The 22,770-nt window shown below is 38.4% G+C and overlaps 1 protein-coding gene across 5 annotated transcripts in view; it reads left to right on the top strand.

Annotated features, from left to right (window-relative positions):
• The window catches only part of PDSS2 (decaprenyl diphosphate synthase subunit 2), a 112,473-nt gene that overhangs the window by 22,700 nt on the left and 67,003 nt on the right, over positions 1-22,770 (top strand). The gene's annotated exons all lie outside the window — the stretch shown is intronic.

Below are 22,770 nucleotides of genomic sequence, written 5' to 3'. Positions count from 1 at the left end.
GAAGGATGCTTTAATGGAAAAAAAGTCTATTTTCTTTAAGTAAGTGGAACTTTCCAAGCTGTCATGAAATTAATTTCAGTTTTCATTTGGGTGCAGGTTGTAGGAGTATCTCACTTGAAATTATAATCTACACTTACAAAAAGTGTGTCATTTTTCTAGCAATTCAACAACAAAGTAGATTTAAATCCTACATGAGAAGAGGTGGGCAGATGTTAAACAGTCTTCCAGTGGCACTTACAGTGGAAATTCTATTAATTCCTTCCATGGTTTTAGCATGTATTTAGCTGTACAGTAATGGGGTTCTTTTGTTTCTTTCTTTCTTTTTTTTTAGTACCGGGAAAGCAAAACTACGGGAAAGCAAAACTGTGTGCTAAATTTTCAGCTGCTTGCCATCGTATTGCCAGTGGCAGTGTACTGTAACCGTATTTTGTCTCAACACATGGGTTTGAGTCTTAAAACCAGATTTGTTTGATTGTTTGTAAAGGGTGTACAGTGAGGTTACTGTTCATAAGATGAGCTGTGAACACTGAATAATGTGCATTCATCTAGCCCAAAGCAAATGCAAAATAATGCAATGTAGCTTGACCTTTTCTCATTGCAGGTTAACCTGAGTCTAATTAGCCTAGGTTTGCCTCAGGCTAAAGTGGACGGGAATCACAGCTTGGCTGAGTAATAACTTTTTAACTCTTTGTAACTTGCTTTTGTATTTACATCCTGTGCTGTTACGGGGCAAGTAGGAACTGGAGGTAGAACAAAGGAGGACAAACCAAAAATGCTTGTTGCAGCAATAGTAGTCACCTGCTAGAAATTTAAACTGAAGCTCAGAACTAAACATCTGCTTGGTGTTGTGCAGTGGCTTCACTAACTTACAGTCCAAACAGTTTTAGGAACAATCCCCAAAATAAAAAGGGATCAGTAACTTAGTATCAACAGCATGAGGGCTTTTTTTTTTCTTCTTTCCCCTTTTGACATTGTGAGAAAATGAAGCTGAATTGTAAATGTGCAGGGTCAAAACTTATACTAGTGTCTAAAGCAAAGCTCTTAAGTTTTAATTTTGTTTGCCTTTGTGGTACTGGGTGAGCTACATCTTAAATATCACATCTATTTCTTTAAAATTTTGTAATTTTTATTAGCCATTATGAAAGTAATTTCAATTCCGAAGTCTGTTTCCTTCACTGACTCACTGAATTGGGGATTCAGTACTCTGGGCTTAAAGTTTAGAACAAAGAAATATCCAGTTTTGAGGCGCTTGTTTTTTCTGTGCTCTGTAAAATCACAGATTTGTTAATTTGCTCTGAAAGTACTCTAGATAGGCTTAAGAAATAAACTGTCAGTTTGTATACTAAAGTAGTTGTTGTGGCAATGCACTTTTGGAACTTTCCCTTACAAAATGTGAGTAGCAGCTTTTTTCTTTTTTCTATTTTGCATGGTATGTGCTTTCCTTACTGTGTGTTCTGCAGTGAAAGGTCATTGCAGCTTGAGATACCAGTTGGAAAATTTGTAGCTTTTACTGTCAAGTCACATCCAGAAGTTCATGCAAATTTTTGAAGTTCATTTTTTCACCAGTGTAGCTGAAAAGCAGGAATTTCACTACCTTGTTTCAATTAATGTGTAACATAATGAAACTAAGAATTATACAGCTACATGCTAAATTTGCAAAATGACATGTAGCTAGCATGAAATCTGATTTCACAAGTTATTAAAAAATTCCTTGTGTGAAGCTTTAAACCCCACACTTGCAAATAACTTAGTTTAGCTAGTGGTGGTATGTGCCAGGTAGTCTCAGTATGTTTATGCCTTTGAGTGTGGTTCAAAATCTCCAACACTTCAGTCTAGTTTTTGTAGCTAGAAATAAATATACCAAGTAAACTGCTTTCAAATGGGAATGGATTTATGCCATAGCTTTTCATGCAGCCATGACAAAGTGAAAAGTGAGGTAAGAAAGTCTTCACTGGTAACTGGACTTCAAAACTATGTTAGCAAGTTAGCCATGAATTATTTGAAAATTCTTTGCATCTCTGGACATATAAGATATTTCATAATGTGATATAGATGATTTAATGATACACTTGCTATGTGTGCAGCATCCCTGGGGAATTATTGAAAAGATTCAGAAAAACATTCTAGCTTTACTGTGAAGTAACACTAGTTTTGGGTTTTTTTTTTTTCTTGTAAGATTATGGCCAGCATCCCATCCATGTTCTCCTGTTCCTTGACTTTGCTTTGAAAACATAGTTTTGGTCTGGAAAATAACTAGTTCTACTCTGAAGAAACACATTTCTGTAAAAATGTAGGTGAAGTCTGAACTACAGAACACTTGTAGTTTTGTTGCAGTTTTTTTACATTTTAACTCAAAAAAAACCAGCCTTCTGTTTTAATCTGAAACAGCTTTACTTGAAAGTATTTTCAACACCTCTTGAGACTCATGTAGGGTGTATAGCTGAAGAAAAAGCAATGTAAGCCCATTCACAGAATAACAGAATCAGCTAGGTTGGAAAATACCCTTGAGATTGAATCCAACCTATTACTGAGCACCCTCATGTGAACTACACCATGGCACTGAATGCCACATCCAATCTTTTCAACACTGCCAGGGACAGTAACTCCATCACCTCCTTGGGCAGCCCATTCCAATGCCAAATCACTCTTTCTGTGAAGAACTTCTTCCTGATGTCCAACCTAAACCTCCCCTGGTACAGCTTAAGGCTGTGTCATCTTGTTTTGTCTCTTGTAGCCTGGGAGAAGAGACCAGCCCCAGCTGGCTACATCCTCCTTTCAGGTGGTTGTAGAGAGTGATAAGGTCACCCCTGAAACCTCCTTTTCTCCAGGTTCAACAACCCCAAGCTCCCTCAGCCGCTTCTCACAGAACTTGTGCTCCAGATCTTTCCACCAGCCTTGTTGCCCTTCTTTGGACACGCTCCAGCACCTCAACATCCTTCCCAACTGTAGGACCCAGAGCTGGACACAGCACTCAAGGTGCGGCCTCACCAGTGCCAGCTACAGGGGGAGAATGACCTCCCTGCTCCTGCTGGCCACACTATTCCCGATACAGGCCAGGATGCCGTTGGCCTTCTTGGCCACCAGGGCACACAGCTAGCTCATGTTCAGTCTGCCGTCAGTCAGCACCCCGAGGTCCCTTTCTGCCTGGGCACTGTCCAGCCACTCTGTCCCCAGCCTGCAGTGCTGCAGGGGGTTGTTATGGCCAAAGTGCAGGACCTGGCGCTTGGCCCTGTTAAACCTCATGTTGTTGGATTCAGCCCATCTGTCCAGCCTGTCCAGGTCCCTCTGCAGAGCCCTCCTATCCAGCAAACTGGACAGTCAAACCCAACTTGGTGTCATCTGCAACTTTACTGATGGTACCCTTGATTCCTTCATCCAGATCATCAGTAGAGATATTAAACAAGAGAGGGCCCAACACAGATCCCTGGGGGACAACTCTGGTGACTGGCCACCAACTGGAGGCAGCACCATTCACCACCACTCTCTGGGCCCAGCCATTCTGCCGATTCTTTACCTGCAAAGCGTGCTTCTGTCCAAGCCATGGGCTACCAGCTTTTCCAGGAGTATGCTGTGAGAGACAGTGTCAAAGGCCTTGCTGAAGTTCAGGTAAACAACATCCACAGCCTTCCTCTCATACAGAGGGTCACCTGCTCATAAAAGGAGATCAGGTTGGTCAGGCAGGACCTGCCCCTCCTAAAACCATCGTGGCTGGTCCTGATCCCACAGCTGTCCTGCAAGTCCTGTCTGTTCAATCACACTCAAGATATGTTCCGTAATCTTGCTGGGCACCAAGGCCAGGCTGACAGAACTGTAGTTTTCCTAGATCCTCCTTCTGGTCCTTGTTGTGGATGGACATCACACTGGACAGCTTCCAGTCATCTGGGACCTCCCCAGTGAGCCAGGACTGGTGATAAACGATGAAGAGCAGCTTGGTGAGCTCTTCTGCCAGCTCCCTTATCACCCTAGGATGGATCCCATCTGGTCCCGTAGACTTGTGAGCATCCAAGTGTCACAGCAGGTTACTAACTGCTTCCTCCTGGATTACAGAGGGGCTATTCTTCTCTCCATCCCCATGTACCAGCTCAGGAGGCCAATTGTCCTGAGGATGACCTGGCTTATTGTTGAAAACTGATGCAAATTAGGTGTTACATACCTCAGCCTTTTCCTCATCCTTGATAACTACACTCCTCTCTGTAACCAATAAAGAATGGAAGTTTTCCTTGACCCTCCTTTTGCTATAAATGTATTTATAAAAAACATTTTTATTACTGCTTACAGAAGTGGCCAGTTTAAGTTCTAATTGAGCTTTTGCCTCTCTGTTTTATTCATCGATACTTCCAATAACAATTTTTTATCCAAATTCTGCTCATTTTTTTTACATTGGGAAAAATTTCTGTTGTACTTAGCAGCTGACATAGCAGTGTACAGTACATTTAGTGATACACAATATTTTTCCCTTGGCCTAGGAGACAGAAGAATCAGCCTATCCAGTGCTTAAATGAAAAACTAACCCACTCCCCACATAAAACTAACACACGAGACCGTGGGCATGCTTTGCTGGCAGTAGAAGTTGGATGGGTTTTTTGATAGGAACCTCCATAGCGCTGGTGCTTTATCTACACACAGCAGTTGATTGGCATAACTATATGCAAGCAGCTCTTTTGGAGTAGGGTGTAGATTCTCTTACAGAATAAAAGTGGTTTTATTCTAGACATATTCTGGTTCTTTCTGAACAGACCAATTATTTAAAATTGCTCTCTTAAGTGGTGTTTACTTATAGCTGCAGACATGAGTAGTTTAAAGACCTATAGCTGTGGTCCTCAAAGCAGCATCTTGTGAACATCTTGCCTTTGTGGTTCTGTATAGCCCTGGGAAAGGAAAAGTCAAAACTGATGCTGCCACTGCTACACTGACATGGAGAGCAAGTTACTGTGATAACACTTTGCAGGCCAGCTTGCTGAAAATTTTTCCTGGGTCAGCAAATGTTTTATATCATTGCTCTTTAGCTCTTGGTGATAAACTTCATCTTTCAATTTACCCCGTTTTCTTGTAAGAGAAAACAGTTGTAACTTTTTCAGTTGGTGCCTGATGATACTCAGGGTGTGATATGTAGTTCCCTATGCCTTGACTGAATTAATCCTTTCTGTATATCTTCCAAAATAAGAAGCCCTGATGAATAGAGAGGAGGAAAAGCAAGGAAAGGCAGTGGAATGTGAGCTGTGCCTATGTGTAATGGACATTTTGGTCTCCTTGAAAAAAAGCAAAATCTCTTTGCCTGATTCCTTAGTGTGGGTGGTGACATGCCATGTCACCAGTAGGGCTTAGGAACATACTTACTTACTTACTGCCCACCACTAACATTTTAATTACTTTGCACAGAAATTGGATTGCTGATCACTGACCTGCAGTGGCTTGTAACATTAGCCAACAACCTTGGATATTCATAACCCTTGGTTATAGAGGGCACTTACCTAGAGGCAGGAAAGAGATTTAGGTTGTGTTGGGAAAGATCTAATTTGAGTTGCTGTGTGCTTTACTACATGTTATTTACAAGAACAGTGTCCTGTTGGTGTGTAGTTAAATAAGTCGTTCCTCTCCCTTTCTCTCTATCTTTACCATTCAGGAAAATTCTGTGTGAAATTTTTTTGTTAAAAAATAAGAGTAATAGCAAGATACATGACTGGGCCTTCAGCATTTAGGAGTTGCTGATGTTGTGCTTGTAGTCTTGTGCATATTCTTGGAATAGTCATGCTACCCTCTTAGATGAAAGAATAGAATACAACAAATCTTTTTGGTATTCTTTTTAGCTGCAGACTAAGAACGGGATTGTAGCAGATCTCCAAGAGCAAGACAATGTACCAGAAGACCAAGCCCTTGCTGTTTGAGGAAAAAGCTCATTTTCTTTCATTAATGGTACTTTATCCTCCAGCTGTATCAGTCCTGCAAAGAAGTACAATCATACAGGCTTCATCACTCTGTCAGAGTTAGAGGAGCAGCTGCTATCTCTGCAAAATTGGAAGGAAATACAAGGTTAGCAAGGGAGTATTTGTTCCTGTCTCTGCTCATCTCGTAAGGTACAGTGAAAACTTCCCTAAAAAGAGAGAATTCTAAGAGATTGTCACAAGCACTTCAGCCTAAAACTGGAAAGTTAGTATCACTATAAACCATTTTTCTTTTGAAATTGGTAGAAGATCATTGACTCAAAGGGAGAATTAAAGTCCCAAGATCAGTTATTTTTGCATTAGCACACTGTACATTTACTACAGTGTTTTTAATAGCAGAATATAGGGCAAGAGTAAAGTTCTAAGTGTTTATGTTCATGGCTGTTATTATATTTGAATATAATAACAAGTATAGTCTATGTAGATATAAAAATACTACATAATTTCTATACGACGAAAAAGGGAAATTATGTAAAAAGAAGGCGTTTGTGCTGGTTTATAAATTGTTCAATTGAAGTGATTTAAGTCATCAGAGTCTGACATTTTGATGACTCTGGATATACCTGGAATTACATATTATATATGTTACTTGTCATTTATACCAGCTCATTTGAATTTTCTGCTTGATGTGCTCCTCTGCTTCAGAGTGAACTCAAAGTGTTACTAATTCCAAAGTCTTTGTTTTTATGGTTTTTAGATGTGTGTGGTAAATTTCATGCAGCATTATTGACTAACAAAAAAGAATTGAGATGTTCCATATTTAGATGTTATAAATGCTGTCGTAAGCTTCTTGCATTATTTTAAAGGAAGAATACTTAAAAATGTTTTGGTTCTGGTGCTGCTGCAAGTATTATAGACCTGATAAGATTGGAACACCAGTTCTACAAAATCTTTGTGACTCATTGTATTTGCAAATATAGATTAAAGATGGTGGGATATTTCGCTTATCTTAATATGAAGTCTTGGAAAGAGAGCTTGTCCTAATGCATGAATGTGCACTGTAACTCTGGTCAAGGGCAGTATATTTTAGTCAATGTTAAAATTAGCAGAGGTAACACACCAGGAATTAGCGTGTCCTCTCTTTTGTTGCCTGGAAGAAGCATTTACATTAAACCAGGACATTGTCATTTGAGTCTCTAGATGGCATTAGAAATTTCCTCTTAACACAGGCACCCCATTTCTGTCTAATATGAAGGACAAATATACTGCTTTTATTCTTTTATCAAAAGATAGGCTCTGTGGAGTCAGTTCTAAGAAGGTCAATAAGGGGAGCTAATTAAACTTTACTTGTTGAGAGTTTGCACCAGGATTGACATTTTCTATACACAGTCTATTAACATTTGCAAATTCTTATTTTTAGATGGCTGACTTACCTATAGCTGTCAGATGCACCCTTGACAGTCGAATTTTCATTTGCAGTCATTAAGCCTAGAGCAAGAATCTGATTACTTAAAGACTACACACTTTAATTTGATCCCAAATTCTGCACAGTGAATATAACTCGTAACCACTGTTGTCCTTAAATTTAGTTAGCATTTAGTGTTCTAGATCATACTATAATGTTAAAGTGCCCTCAGAAGTTACTTTGTTTTCAAAGCAATGAGTGATTCTATTTGTATTTGTGGTGGTTAAGAACATGAAATATTTTTCCTTAAGGACATCATTCTCTGTATATTTGCTCTGTGTAAGTTAGTGTAACCATATAGTTTTCTCTGTGATATAACAGGCTGTCAGTAAATTGAAGTTTGTTCTCTGCCCAAAATGAGCAAAACTGTGGCTCTCTCCAAAGTTGTTATTGTTGGGAGTTATCCTGCTCATTGAAAAGTGTCACCATGGGGCTGTCATTCTGGTCTGTAGCACTACTCAGCAGAAGTGTATTTCTGTAGTGGGGATGTTGGTCTTGCAGAAGTGTGCAGACCACACCACGGGCCTGAAAGATCATTTGATTTTTATCCATTTCATTGTCTTGCTTCAGTCCTAAAAGAGTAGGAGACCTGACTAGTAACTGATTTTTTTTTTCCTGTCTTGTGGCTTGCTACTAAAAGCCTCCTCTTCAGTATTTTATTATGTGGTGAAAGAGGAAGTAAGCTGGGGAGCTTGTCGAAACTTAGGAGGCACTTCCTGGCCTCTGGTCTGCTGACACAACAAAGCTCTTGTAAGTTTGCTTTGGTAGTGGAGACCATTTGGAGTGAATGTGTGTGCAAAGAACCAGGTTTGTTCTTTGAATCTTTAGATTTTGGGAAAGGTAAGGAGGATGGTAATAGTGAAATCTGGAATAATGTTTGCAGTGGTGTTATCAGCCTCTCATTAAAGTTGTACTAAGGTACTTGCAGAGTGTTGGGGTTGAACTAAAAGCTTGCCTTGCCAGTTATAATGAAAAGTCAGGCTAAGCCTCAATATATAGTGAATAGCTTTTTTTAAATCTCTGGCCTTTACAGGTGTATCTAAAGAATGATCTGGGTCATAGAAAACAATTATCTGTGTGTGTTGGGTGTTTTTTACAGGTGAGAGACTGAATAATTGTTTGTAGCAAGAGGCTCTTGATCCACACTTGTCTTTCCATGTAAGCACCTCTCCAGAGGCTCAGGTGTTAAGGAAGAATGTAGAGGGGTAGAAGTGCATATTACAGACATTTTTGTGAATTATATTTTGTGTTGGGTCAGACTGTTCATTGTGTCTGGAGATTTTTTTTTTACAGTTTCTTCTTTCTTCAATGAAGTAAAAGTGTTTTCAGTTTCCTCACAGCAGGCTTGCATGTCTCTGCAGAACTTTGTCATGAAAGGAAGGACATTTATAATTCTTACTTTTTTTCTAGAGGAATGAGTAGCCAAAATACAATAAAGCATAGAAACAGATACTGGGCTTTAGTGGAGAATTTAATATCTTCGTTTTCTGCCTATTCTTTGTTTCTGATCACTCATGCTTCACCACAAAATACAAATCACATTTCATTTTAGAAACCTCAGGATCCGCTGTGGCTTGCCTCATCAGCAGGAAGGAGATGTCTGAGCACAGACCTAGAGGCACTGAAAGGTTCTAGCATTCTAGCTGGCTACCTCCTAGTCTGGGGAGGAGAGAAAATGAAATCACTGAGATTTTTTTTGGACTGGCATCTAACAATGCTAAAAAGCAGTATTTGCCAACTAGCAAAAGCAAAGTTGATAGGCAAAGAAAATTGTTGAGAGCACTGTATGTTATAATGGTAGTGGTACTGGGTTAGGGTTTTTTCTTAAAAGCTCTGTATAATTCCAGTGGCATGCTTCTTGGATATCTGTACATTTTTCATTTACATTTTGACATTTAAATTTACGATCCTGTAATTTTGCAGCTCATCTTACATACGCTTTTTTCAATGGCAAATTGAAATCACAGATGAAGTGCGCTTGAGTACAGAAAAAAATGTTTAGTGGGATGGGGGGAAAAAATGTTGTAGCACACAAACATATTCCTTGGCTGCAAGCTTGTATGTGCAAATTAGGCTTACTTATGAGAACGACCTTTTTCATTTTTTCTTGTGCTAACATATCCCAAGGAAAGTGCATATGGTTCCTCAAAGTATTAAAATGTATCCTCCTGTTGGCATGGAAGGGAACACAGTTACCATACTCAAGAACTTGCCAGCAAACTGCGGTAAAGATATAACTGGACTATTGGATTTGTGGTGAAAGCTTAGCAACTTTGCTAGAAGTTCTTTGGCTATGGTCCAAAATTAAGTTCTGTCCTTCAAATAAAAGGTAACATAGAACGAAAAAAGTTCTTTGACACTTTTGTGATGCTCTCTCTCTTTATTTTTTAAAAGTATATTATTTTTACAAGTCAAGTGTATGAGAAGTATTTTCTGCTGAATTATTTGCCCTGATGTTTGTGTTCTAAAAGAAACTTAGTAATTAGATATCTACACATTAGAGCTAATAAACAACACTGTTGCAAGAAGTGTAGTGCTAAGAAAATTTTATTTGAATGCTTAATATTGTTTTGACCAAGGATAGCCAAATAGAAGAATAAAGCAGGCTGGCACCCATCATAAATTTAAAATTTTGAGCATGCAATGAATGTTTTTTTCAAATGATTTTATGTGTAAGCAGCACAAAATGGCTATTGATGAAATCTTACAAAAGGATGTAGAAATTGAAGCAGGAGTTTCAAGGCTGTCTGGTCGTGCTGAGATGGTAGTTCTCTCAAATTCATTCATACTTACTTACGGGAACATTTGTAGTTGCATGTCATAAGCAGAATGTCGTTAGCATCATTGTGGTGATTGATCAAGTCATGGCACATCAGGCAATGTGTATATTGGATTTTGTCTTCTTTTCCATGGTCTCATGTGAACTGAGGTCAGGCATAGTAGGTGTTCAGCTAAAAGATCAGCTAGAGAACTGGTGGAGGAAAAACTGATTTTAACAGGTAACTTGTTAACTTGTTTCTACAAGTCAGCACTCTATTAATATTGACAAAGTATCATTTGGGGAAAACTGTTTCATAGTACCTGATAAACTTGGGGTGGAAGTTTAAAAAAGATACTGAAATCTGACATTTGTGTAATTTTTTTTCTCAGATGAGATGTAGCACTGCCAGATCTGTGCCATAGTTGTTACAGGTTTTTTGGAACACTTCTGTTTTTTCAGAAGGTGATGGTGTATTATCTGAACCCCCTTTTTATTTATTTTTATTTTAAGGTTCTGCTTTAAATTTTTGAGAGTATTGCAAGAGGTGGTCATGAAAGAGTATTTGTATTTCATTCCAGAGGCAGCTTATGTAACTGGAAAACCCAAAGATAAAATAATGGAACACTGGAAATCATAGTCTCTTTTTTTCATAATTGCATTTGCCTTTTTTCTTGAAATGTCAGTACACCCAGGAGAATAAAAAGCCAGGGAATTGTCATAATTTCAAGTGAGTTATAGCTTTACATGGGTGCCTTTTGTCTTTGACAATAATAACAGTGTGCTTTTGATATAACTAAAGAATATGTAAAATACATACAGAATTACTTTCAGAAGATTTGTTTTCTTTTGTTGGTGGGGTGTTTTAGGTTTGGATAATATTATATTACATGACGGAAAGCAGCATTTTGTTGATCTTCATTCCAGAAAAATTAGAAATCTTTTAAGATTTAAGATTCTAAGAGTTAAAATTAAGTATAAAGAAGCTTTTAGGTCTTTAAAGAGGAAATAGATACTCTTCAAAATAAGATGGACTTCCTGTAGCAATTTGAGTGAAATTTTTCATGTAACAAATTCTATCATCTTTTAAGATTTGTTTAAGCTACTGCTGAAAATGCAGGTCCTATTCTGAGTTACTGTCTACAGAAACTATGACTATTGTGAACTACATGGCATTATGTGTGCCAAATTAGAGTAAAATACCTGGATAATCTATGTAATAATAAAAAACCTACATGTAAACTAAATGTAAAAAAAATTAGTTATCTTCGTGCATGTCTCAGGTTTCTCTCTCCTCACTCCGTTGTACTTTGTCTCAGCAAATATATAATATCAGTGCTCTATTCCTTTGTCAGAAGCTGCCAGTTCATTTTTATTTGTATCTCTTGGAGGCAGGATCAGATATGTGACTAAAATTTCCTTCCTTGTGACTCTTAATTCTGGAAGTTTTGCTTCTGGCAGTTTCACCTTGGACTCTCTAGTTTTCCCTAGGTGGTGGACCTTGGAAAATCTGTATTTTCAGATTACCTAAAGAAGATTCTTTTATTTTCACCTCTCCTATTGCAATGGTTACTTGGAGGTTTTTCCAAGGCTGCCTGATATGTATAGTGGATAACAGTTTTCCTTGTACTGTAGGTAGCTGAAGTGGTAGATTTGCTTCTTCGAAGCAAATTGACAAAGAATGGCATGGCATCCATTTTTCATTTTACTTTTCACTCTTGCTTCTACTCTAAGAATGACATTTTAGTAAGGTATTCTCTTTTTGCAGTTCTAGAGTGGCTCTTTTTACACCTCTGTTAGCAGAGCTGCCTTCTACTTGTTTGCCATGCTGTCAAAAACGTTGGGAGTTGTGGGGAGAAATTAGGTTCCTGCTTCACATTCCAGCACTGCTTCCTCTTGCCAGTTTTTTCTCATGTACTCCAGATATTCCTACAGACTTAAGTTTCTTAACTTGGCTTCCAGACTCTGGCATTGGGCAGTCTAGGAAAAACTGAGGTGGTCAGTACCACCTACACCTTTCCCGAATAACTTCGTAACTTCAGTAAAGCAGCACCTACTCTTTCTTTGTGTTGGTGTTCTGTCTTAGAATCTTTTTGTGTTATGCCCAATGCAAATAAAGCAGTTGGTGTGAGGGCTGAGTTGTCTTGTGTTACAGGTGAAGTCTGCATTCCTTTTGAGTGATAAAAACCATGGTTTTGCCTTTCACTCCCCACTCCATTCTGAATTTAGTGCTGTTCCATGTACTTGCTAAACTGAAGTTCAGGTCCTTTCCACAATGCTTGTTCTGCACTGCCATGCTTTTTGAAAGGGACTGTGTTAAATTGTAACCTGATTTATTTGGAATAGTAGTTAAAGGTTTTACCCTACCTGTGTACTTTCAACTGTCTTTGTAGCGTTCTGGCTTCTTTCTTGCCCTTCTTGAACATATGAGTGATGCTTTCTTCCAGTCTTTGGGAACCTCCCCTGATTACCATGACTTTTTAAAGATCATGGAGTGACCTGGCAATAATTTTAGGTAGTTTCTTCAGCACTTGTGGGTACTTGACTGTTGATGTTGTTACATTTGACTTGTTAAAGTTCCCTAATGTTACCCTCATTCACCTGCTATTGACCAAGTTTATATATCAAAGACCAAACTAGATTTATGTTTTATGAACTTTATTTAAGTTTTATGAAGCATGTGGAGCATGGAAATGGTGAGTTTTGTTGTAGCCAGCAGGTGAACAACAATATCCAAAAATGACAAAGGTATATTGGGATTGCTGGAATGTTGACCATAGCAGTGGCCAGTGGACTGATCCTTGAAGATGTAGACAATAGGGACATCTTGTCATCTGAATGTGTGCTTCTGAACAGGCTGTGCAACCAAACCACCCTAGGAGTTTTCTGCTAAGTAGCGTTAGGTATCTGCACCTTAAGCACCGTTGGAAACTCTTGGAATTTTGGTGGGATGGACCCCATTGTTAGATGTATGGTTTGCCTAGTACCAAACAGAAAAACATACAACTACCAACACAAAAATTGTATGTGATTATCTATCTGTAAAACTTGTTGCTTAATGCAGCCTCATTTGATGTGCAGGAAGACTTCTCATCCATACCCTAGCACATTTCTGGCTTCTCGGTGCATACTGAATGCTTGCTATCCTCTTGATCTTTGCCAAATATAGTTACACCTTTAGTAGTTCACACATTTCCAAAATGTATTATTGGTTGTTTTACGAAGTTGAGTGGGTTTTGAGAACTTTGGGTTGTGTGGTGATTTTTTTTGAATCTCGCTTATTATTGATAGCTGGTGTGATATTGGGAGCAGGTCGGATAGGGAGTGGACCTGGAAATTTGTGCTTGCTATAAAGGTAAGTTTTTACATAGTGCATTTGTCCTTGAGATGCTGCTGTTCAGTGAAAAAAAAACAAAAAACACCAAACCACAAAGTTCCCACAAAGTGGTTAACAAAAATAAGTAATAGAGAATTTTTGTGCCAGCCCTCATGGAAAGGGCATGAATTTCAGTGGAAGTTGGATTAGAAATACTGATATTTTTATTGTATTTTGAAAATAAAATAATTTCTAATCTGGTTGGAATACAGGGGATACTTTGATTGGAAATGTGTGATTTGGGCTCCTGACATGCAGTCAAAAAGCATGATGCAAGTTCTGCTTATACCTTTCCCTCATTTTTGGCATGAAACGTATTAAACAACTAAACCACCAGAGGAATCAGCTGAATTCAGTAGCAAAAATCTATGTTAGCTTGCACTGCCAGCAGTTGGTACTTCAGACTTTTCCAGAGAGGTACCAAATTGAATGCTGTACCAAGTCAAATTCTCTTGATACTACCAACCATCTGTGGAAAAGAAGTCACTTGTGTATTGTGTGTCATGGCTATAACTGAAAGATTTATATGCAAATAGATTTTCTTTCTTTTACAAAGCACCTGCAAGAATAACCTCTACTTATTATGACATAATGAAGATGAGTTTACAGTTCACTATATCTTCTCTGAGTAATTCCAAATGCAATACAATTCTGAAGTACACTTTAGTACCAGTGGATGTAAATGGTCAGATTTCTATTTCTTGTTTGAATTCATTATTTTAATCCCTGTCAGATTCATATTTGTGGTAGTAATGTACCCTACGTGGCGAGTGCTGAGAAAACATTTATAAAAAGCTTTGCCAAAGAAATCTGCCTATATAGACTACAGTGACTTTACTGTTGAGAGTCTTCATGTGTTTATGGAAAAAACCCATAGTAGTTGAACAAGTCTGATTTGTAGATTTTGTTGCTCAAATACCCAAGTTACTTAATAACTCTAATACAAGAGATAGAGTAGTATAGCAGTTCTATTGATATGTTGGCAAAGAAGCAAACATGACTGGTCTTTACCATCTGTTTATAATGCTATATAAAGAAGACCTTACTGGTTGCCATGGAAACCAGCATTTCCAAAACCACAAGTGTTTGCTTAAAATCTCAGGCCTTCTGAAGTCTTGCATTTTCTAAGGAAAAAAAGAATTGAAAATATCTGAAGTTTTCCAGTGATTTATATTTCCTAACAATTGTTTTGCTGTAAAATACTTCCAGTATTTTTGCTCTGTATCTTCTTTGAGGATTTGAGAAATTTAAAGCATGCTGCTGGTAACTTCATGAGCTTATTTGATGCTTAGCAATCATCGTCAAAAAGGTGACAGATACCTGTTGGGTTTTAGGTTGATCTTTGTAAAAGGAGGGGTTTTAGTTCAGATGAAGAAGCCCAATTGTGATATTGACACAGTGGAGTGACAAATAAGGAATTTGGGTGGAGGTCACATTGAAAATACTCCTTAACCTAAGTAAAAACCCAGATTCATCTCAAATATCAGAGTTGGTCACTTGGGTCTCACTGAAAAAAAAAAGACTCTCTAGAATCAGAAATCTAGAGAAAAATAACAAATGCAGATAACACTGTTAAAAGTTACAGCCTAAGTGTGTCTGTGGTCTCCACTCTTGGCTTGAAATTGTTTTTTTAAAAAAGTTTGCTTTGATTACTTGAACTATTGAAAAACCCTTAGGTATAGTATTTAGAAGTATATACATTTGTCATAGAATCTGGGAGTGTTTTTTTTTTTCTCATTTGAGACTGTATGTTCATATTGCTGCCTTGCACTTTGTGCTAATCATCCAGTATGTTTTAAGGTGTTATTTCCCCCCACTTTTTCCCCTCACTTTGTAAGCAGTGGCTTACAAAAGGCTTCTGCTGTATATAACCACTCTAACTCTGCCTAACTTTTCTAGGTAGTGACAGTGTAGAGGTGCTGCATTTGGAATAATGCTGTTGGTTTGGTTTCAACCACCTAATTTCTATTTCTACCTGGAAGAAAGCTTTTTGTTTATGGCACTCTTGGCATGTATTTGGCTTGAGCTACTTGAAGGGAGAACAATCTACTGAAGCATAAAATTTGGAACCTCTTTCTCACTCCTAGTAAAGAGCCTTCAGTGTTTTTAGGGAAGAAATATTTGTAATTAATTCATCTGAATACTGAAAATCAGTGAAGTTCTTATCTAGGAATCTTATTCAGTATGGAAGGTTAAAAGAACTTTTTATATCATTCCGTCATGGCAGTACATAGCCTAACATTTTTGCCTTTTTATATTTCATCCATTTGTAAAACAAGCTGTGAGCATTTTCAGCCTGAGATAATGGCCCAGAGTTGACCTCTTTCATTGTTACATTTTCCTAGTAAAGTTTATTTAATGCAAAATACATTTTTATGACAGGCTCTACAATTGCTGAATATTGCTGAAGTGACACTGAACCTCCAGAGGTGTCTGAATTCATTAGCCTTCTGAAGCCAATCATCTTTCTGTCATTCACTGAACTCATCCAAAATATTTTTATTCCTTTCACTTAGCAGATTATTCCTGCATCTGAGAGAGCCTGTTCCCAGAAAAGTAGTCTTGTGCTTGAGTCCACCTGTTGATACTGGTTGGCAGTAGGGTGTTAGACCTCCCACAAAGTTTAAATAAAGCAAATATTGATGGGGAAATCAGACACACAAAATTTAGGCTTCTGTCTAAGTATTTGTGGTTAGAATAATAAGGGTGCCAGTCCTACAAGCTACTCCTGGTCAAAGTAATTGCACTCAGATACTAACTGCATTTTTTGGTGTTAGCTTGCCTGCTATCCACATCACATTTCAAATCAAGTCCCTGACCAGGAAAAACAGCGGAGACTGGCAGTTGGTTTAAAAATACATTTTGGTCGTTTGTTTCCTGGGTGGTTCCTTTATTGTCATTCTTAAAGTGGTCCTTTTTGTCCTGCCTCTACCACTCCTAGGATCTCATGGGTGGAGGGTAGAATTACTTAAACTAATAACAGTAGTAAATAATTTTTTTACTGAATAATCAATGTCTTTGGGACAAATGTCTGATTATAGCTGCCTTTTATTTTTACAGTGCAGCTTTGCAGTGTCCATAGTAGGTATTTTTCCGCTCTTAGATGACCATGCAACTTAAAACAGCCTTTTTCACACTTAAGTGTCAAACTGTTCCTGTGCATTTGGTTCTCTTCTTCTCACCAAGAACATATTTTTCCTCTTTGTCTTCATCTGGTCATAAGTTTTGCAGAAAAATGGTAGTTAAGTGTGGGCTTTTTTGTTGTTATTGGGGTTTTTTGTTTGTTAGTTTTTTGGGGTTTTTTTTGTTTTTTTGTTGTTTTTTTTTTTTTGTGTGAGTTTTTTAGTTGGTTTTGTTTGTTTGTTTATTGGTTTTGTTTTTAAAAGTAACTCATCCCATTGATCCTAAGGAATATCCTACCCTAAAGGAAATAAGTGCATCAAAACCCCTGTAAATAATATGCATCTATGTAGCTGATCTTCATGGGGGAATGATTCAAATAACCTCTGCCTTTTTGGGGAATCAAATATACCTAGCAGCACTCAATGGTAGACTAATACAAGTGTCTAAATAGGGTTCTACAGACTCCAGGGAAAACTTTGTGGTTTTTTATTTCAAGAATTCGAAGCCTGTATTGATTTCTAGGAGCGACAAGTGCTCGGTTACAATTAACTCCAAGTTACCATGGCCCAGTATCTGCATTTTTTTTTGGTGCCTGATGAAAAGCCTGTAGTTTCTTAAACTTAAGAATAAGATTTGGGTTTTGTGGGGTCTTGCCTATTTGAATCTCCACAATTTTATTTAACCTTCTGCCTTTTATAGTTTCCTGGAAGACTCCATTTTTTATGATCATCATTGTGTTTTAGAAGCTGTTGGAATTTTCTTCTCGAAAGCAATAGTTGGGATAGTTACTAAAGCCTGAAGAACTGAGTGCATGTAGCAGCTCCAGAAAGAAATCAGTCTGTCTTCCAGTCTTAAAGGGCACTGTGGCTTTTCCTTGCGATTCTTGAAAAAGCTATGTGCAAGACTTTATCTTGTGACAAATTACTTCTGGGAATGATGCAATTAACACCAAATTCTGTGTGCCTGCTGCCTCCTACCTGGGACTGCAGTCTTCCACCCTCCTGGTCCTGTAAAGATCACATTTATTAAACAATAACGTGATGAAACTTTGGATGGAATGTTCTCCATTATTTAAGAAATATTTCTCCTTGTAAGCAATACCCCATGAAAATTGAGCAGTTGGAGTCATTTGAGTTGTAAAGGACCCTAGGAATTTTCCTCTAGGAGCGTTCTGTTCTAGAATCTACGCTGTCACAATCTTCTTCCAAGACAAAGCAACAAAGACTACCTTTGTTATGTTTCTGTTCAGTTTGTGAAAAATATATATAATACTTTAAAGACACATTCTTATGTGGATTTCTGGGACTCTTGAACACCTGAATTTTGTACAGGCTGTATTTTAAATGATCTTTAGTCACTCTCTCCAGCAGAGTATGTGTCTGAGGCATCTTAAATGGAAGAAAAGGTACACAAATTTATACAGTTCTTTGCATCCCAAAAAATGCTGCAGCTGTTGTGAAACTGAGCATTTTGAGGCCTGTTTTTTTACTGAAGACTTTGGTTGCAATTCATTCCCAAGTATTCCTAAGTCTAAGAGTAGCCAAGTGAAAGCATGGCTACAAAGATACAATATTTTCTGTATTAGTTTTTCAGTGCCTCTGTAGATGTGTAGCTGTAGTGCCTGTAGATGTGTAGCTATGAGCCCATAAATTTCAGGCAAGTACTTCCTCACAGGACCACAACCATTCTTGTTTTCACATGACTAAGTTATTGTTTTGGCTCACTTTTAACTCTCCGAGCATCACACCACATAACCTTTGAAGTTAGTAAAAGGTTTCTTTGTGTCATAAGTGAAAGCCACATTTATAAATTACCTTTTTAATTTTTTTGCCTTTGGATGAAAAGCTAGTGCAGAGACAGGTCCCTGTCTTCTTCACACCAGAGGTTTGTTTGGTGTTTTGTCTGTGAAATCTTGTCTTTCTTTGTGACTAGCTTCACAAAGCTAATGGGGTGAGACCCCTTATTTCTCAGACACAGGTGGAGCAGGGGAGCTGTTAAAGACTCCCTTGTAACCCGGTCTAAGAGCATATTCCTGCTAAGTGGGACAGGAACATCAATTCCTCCAAGACTGGACTGACTCACTGCACAAGTCTGCCCTTACTGGGTAAACCCTTTAATTACCAGGCACTTACAAAATGGTGATGAGCCCCATCCCATTTTTCACAAGACTGTTTTTCAGGTAAGGAAATTCCTCAAATCTCAATATTAATTTTCCCTATACAAAGAAATGTTTATTTGTCCAAACCCAAGAATAAGTTTCTAAAACACACATTCTCATCTGCAGCCTCTAGTGGGCTTTTGAGTTGAGGTGGCATGTGGGTGGCAGAGCATCCCCCCTTCTATAATTTCCTGTCAGCTGTGTATTTAATTTGAATCCCATTTTTTAATTCTGTTCTCTCCATGTCAAGTGAGTTTGTCTCCTCTCCCCTTCTGAATCATGCTCAAAGCAAGTGTCATGATAAGGCTGATTCCCCTCTACAGATCTAACTGTGGAAGTTGAAATGGGCCAGGGTTTTTAATGTGCTCTGGAGAGATATGCAGAAGGATGTTTAATAAATACTTGAAACTTGAGTAGCAGGTGAAAACAAGTTGCTATAGATTGCTGTCAGCTTATACCAAATGTATAACTTCGAATGTTCTCAGTATTTAAATATATGCATGGTTGAGTGTGATCATATGGTCAGATGGTGAATCCTATGATTCAGATATGCACATCAATAATACAGTGGTTTAACATCCATTTAAAAAATGAGTATGTCAGAGAGTTTTCTCTTATTTACTTCTGACAAGTCATTAATATAGCAAATTGGATAAAAGCCCTGAGGCTGGTATTTCTTGCATTTCTAATAAGGAAGCCAAGAATCTTGCCAAGTAGCTCCATGCCTTACCTCTAGTGATAGCTATAGAATTGTCTGTTATAATTAATTTTGACAAAATGGGTTGTGTTATTTTTAAAAGGTACCTGCACCTGTAACTATGAGTGCATCCTGATAACCCTTCTATATTGAGCAAAATGGAAGGTACTTTCCTGTGAGGCTACAGACTGAAAACTCTGTTTTTATTGTCACATCTGGGATTGTCAGTTTGAATTGAGGGGTTTCTTTTTCAGAATAGTTTGTAATTCAGCCTAAAACTAGCCTGGGCCTTCAATGACACTATCCTGTGCTTATAAATCATCTTCATCAGTATAATTGATTTTGGTTGTGTTATAGACTTTCCCAGCTGCTTTTTATTAGAACTGTGCAGACAGATCATTTTTTCCCCCTCCTTTTGTTTGACAGCTGGACTGGGAAGGTAGGGGAAAGGAATTCCTCTGTTTTCCTTCCCTTTGTTAACTACAAGGGGCTTGTGTATGGCCTGAAACAACACGATTGATCTTGTCAGTGGGACACCTTCAATAGAATGCATGGAAAGGAAGGGTAAAAATCACCAGAGAAGGTGAGAACAGTGATCTGTCCACTTCAGCCCTTGCCAGCAGCCCTGTGGCCGCCAAACACGCCTGGGTGGGGGTGGAGGGGCTCCTGTGCGGTAACTGATGAAAGGGCTGCAAGCCCCACCAGCTCCTGCTTGCTTGGGTCATGAGCAGAACCTTTGGGAAATACTAACAACATTAACTAAACATTTAAAAATACCCTTTTGTCCCTCCCAAAATACCTTGTCATTTCAGTTTTGTTGGGAAATTTGTTCTGCAGTCTTCATAATTACATTTGAATTAGCACTAGTAGCCATGAATATGGGTCTCTTCTGCTACACCCAGCTGCAGATTCGGTTGACTTTACAGTTGCCTGTGCAGGGTTTTTTTTTTTGCTGCCTTTTGGTACCATGAAATTACCTATATATCCAGCTCTTCCTCACGGTAACTGCTACAGTTGCCACGTTTCCTCTCTATTGTTTAAATTCACAGTTTAATATAATGAAAAAAAGTGCTAGGAACGTGGTTTTGTCTCGTGGAAATAATTTAAAAATCTTTATGGTATTTAAATACAAATGGCGCTTGCAATGAATAGCGGATTTTTGTTTTAAGAAAAGTGTAAATTGCCGATGATGTTAAACCTGACAGTTATTGGAGGTTACAATCCTACTGAAATAGCTGCACGTGTGGAGCAATACACAAAGCCATACTAAGTGAAACGCTTGCTTGATTTGTTCTGTGCAGCAGACGGACCCTGGTAGTAGGAGGTGTAATTTGCAGCACATTAGCTATTAGCCGGTGTCACTGCCTGAGTGGGCGGTGTGAGTCTTGTGCGTGTGCAGTGTCACACCGCGCATGTGGCGGAGCCAGGCGCTTCTCCCTTGTGCTCTAGGATGGAATTTTTTTGTGAACGCTGTGCTGTATTTAAAACTGTGAATCTGCCAGTTTTCAACTGGGTTACTCTGTCACACGGATAATATCTAGAGTAAATGTCTTTCCCTCCCTCAAATTCTGAATTCCAAAACGGAATCCTAGAGGTGTTTGACTTTCCTACCTTTTTCTGGTAGACAGTCCCCCGAGGATGAAGTATGTCATTTGCAGATAACCCAGATACCCAGCCTGTAAACTTAAGAGGAAGCAAAATTGTGCTAATGATTGAGGTGGTTTTTTGGGTACCCTATGTATGCACTTGTGTTGTTCAGCAGAGGTTTTCCAAAAGGCTGTCAGCTTGATGTATCTTTTTCTGTGTTCGCAATTTCACTTGGGTTGCTTTTAGTTCACTTTTTTCCCTGGAGGCACCTGTCTCCTGCCACATACCCATCAAGACTAATTGCACCATCTGGAAGACTTTTGTGTTGCTGTTACTTGTGCAGGGTATCTCTGGGGAGCGTAATTCAGAATGTGAATGTGACCCCTGAAGCCATGTCAAGTAGCTGCAGTAGTTTCTAGTGTCTAAAGGATGATCACCGGAGGCTTTATTTGTTTCAAGTCTAATGCGGTTTGCTTTAGTGGGGATATGTTACATGTCAGTAACACAACATGTTTTGAAAATGGAGTTAAACTTTGACTACTGGTTGGTAATTCATAGAAAATCCTGTCTAAAATTACATCCAAACCATATGTAACATAGAGGCTGTATGATCAGGTGTAGCAGTGACAGACATATTGCTCATTATTACTCGATTTTTGTGTTCTGTTCTTCCCCTCACCCCGAGCTGCACTTTTCATTAACCATTTTCTGCTAAGAATGTACGGGATTCATTGCCAGTGGTGTTGGACACCCCCTGAACAGCCCGTAACACTTGCTTTTGCTATTGCTACAGACTGAGTATTTTCAACACAAGTAATTTTCTTCTTCTGTTCCCCACCTAGTCTGAATCAGGTAAAAGTGCTTCACTTCTAGTGTCTGTCTAGGCAGTGGTTTATTTAAAGGCCAGTGCTCCATGTTCCTGTGATGAACACTTTTTATGTCTACTTTTGTAACATCCTATCACTTGACAAGCTGTAGAGCACTGGGCATGAAAAAGCAAGGTGTTCTGATTGTTCAGGGTATCACTATAATTTGCTATTTTATTAAAGCGTTATTCATTTCTCATTGTATCTCTGCCTTTAATAATACACTCTGACTTTACCACACACATATATGGAAAAAAGCAATTTTTTTCTTAAAACCACTTTTCTTTAAAAATGATGGAGTTTTTAGTAGTGTTGAGGAAATATATTTCAATTCAGTTGCATCATCTGTATAACTTCTGTGGTTGTGAGTAATGTGGTCAACTGAAGTTCAAGCCAGAGAACTACTTACACCACCACAAACAATTATGAATTCTGTATACAGGATGCATACTCACTATGTATAATTCATTATATGTATTTTCTGTCTTTTTCCTGGGTAGCTTAATGTTCGTTGTGGCTCTGACTTTGGAAATCTGTCGAGTTTTAAGTGTATAACTACCCTGGCTGCCTAACTACCTATTCTGTTAACTGTATATTGGAGCATGGTAAGAAACAAATGATATATTTTTGAGAATAGAAATATGCAGATTACAGATTCACAGAATGCTGAAGGCAAGCAGCTGTCCCCCTCTTCCTTAAAATCCTTCAGTACCTGTAGCCGGTAAAAAAATAAAGGTGCATGCCATATGACCACAGTGTGTGTGCCCTTGAGCAGAGATCGGAGCAGTACAATCTTTCATGGGTTTGAGTGGCTGGGAAGTACTGAGGGGCTGAACTAAAAAAAAAAAATTCTGCTTT

Source organism: Anomalospiza imberbis, chromosome 3 (genome assembly GCF_031753505.1).
Source record: "Anomalospiza imberbis isolate Cuckoo-Finch-1a 21T00152 chromosome 3, ASM3175350v1, whole genome shotgun sequence".
Lineage (NCBI taxonomy): Eukaryota > Metazoa > Chordata > Aves > Passeriformes > Viduidae > Anomalospiza > Anomalospiza imberbis.
This window is presented reverse-complemented; position numbering and strand designations above follow the sequence as displayed.